The sequence below is a fragment of the Aplysia californica genome, unplaced genomic scaffold (assembly GCF_000002075.1).
Source record: "Aplysia californica isolate F4 #8 unplaced genomic scaffold, AplCal3.0 scaffold00286, whole genome shotgun sequence".
Lineage (NCBI taxonomy): Eukaryota > Metazoa > Mollusca > Gastropoda > Aplysiida > Aplysiidae > Aplysia > Aplysia californica.
Window position 1 is genome coordinate 282408 of NW_004797556.1, and position 1313 is coordinate 283720.

Below are 1313 nucleotides of genomic sequence, written 5' to 3' on the forward strand. Positions count from 1 at the left end.
GCTGCTGCTGCTACTACTACTATTACTACTACTGCTATTATTGGGTTATTGTCAACACCCATGTGCAAAACCCGTTTCAACTAAGTGCAGAGACTGCCAGGTATGTGGATTACGTGATTATCGCCCTTTATGTGGAGCCATTCTAACCCAGTTTCATCGAAGAAATCGCCAAATTTGGGCACAGCATCATTGACAATGAAAATAAAAACCTTGGTAAAGTGTTCTATTCAGCAATGGTAAAGGTTTGTAATTCGTCGCATTGATGGACGAGAAAAAGTGTTTAAAAGAAGAGGATAGAGATTTCACAAATCCAACGTCCCTCAAGGGGCTCGAATCGGTGGCTGAAATGTGATGGTAAGGGGTGGAATCGCTGCTCTTTATTGTACGCATTTGGTTACTTTTCAAAGCCTCAAAGGACGACGATATTGTGAATAAATTCTTCGTCACGGTGACTGCCCTACATGGCACTGTATGGTGGAATATGCCAACAAGACAACGCCCGACCACAAATGGCCGCTATCAGTGAAAACTCTTTCCAAACTTATCAAATCATTGTTCTGGACTGGCCTGCAAGATCAACAGGCCTTAACCAGCCAGAACATAATATGTAAGATGACCTTGACTGGAATATTAGAAACAGGCCGCACTCCGTATAAACTCGTCAGGAACTGAAGGCTGCACTTCCCATGGAATGGCAGGGGATTCTTCAGACAACCTTAAGGTAATTAATTCAGTCAATGAACAGATTATGTTTTGTGTCAGTAATTCAAGCTGGAAGAGGCCACACGCAATACTGAGCAAACTTTGATTTGGATTTTGCAAGGGTCAGTGTGAAATTTTTTTAAATCTCCCTTGAATAAGGAAAGACATAATTCAATTCTTTTCATGTCACGTTGGCAGAAAATAAATAAAGATCGCGTTTACCAGATTTTTCTAGGCTATTTTGAATAGTAAATGAGTTATTGTACTTTTAAAGTGGGTGTGACAGAACTTTTGAAACACAGTATATTCCTTGAACAAGCTCAAATTGATGAAGCAAAAAGCACAAATTTGCATAAGCCTACATACAAGGCTGACAGCAGTCTGGAGCAGAGCTGAATCTGATGACCAGATTTGTGCCTGGATAGAGTGGTGCCGACCACGGAGATCAGAACTGTGCTAGGTTTGCCCCCTTTCCTTTCTAATGTCAGGGGTGTAGGGAGCTGGAGAAGGACTTAAAAGAGAAAGAAGAGAGAGAGGGAAAGAGAGAGTGAGGGAGAGAGAGAGAGATAGAGATAGAGAGAGAGAGAGAGAGAAAGAGAGAGAGAGAGAGA

At 41.8% G+C, this 1313-nt stretch overlaps 1 protein-coding gene across 1 annotated transcript in view; it reads right to left on the reverse strand.

Moving 5' to 3' along the window:
• LOC101861292 overlaps positions 1-1313 on the reverse strand; it is a gene marked incomplete in the record, with an annotated part of 116052 nt that overhangs the window by 47909 nt on the left and 66830 nt on the right.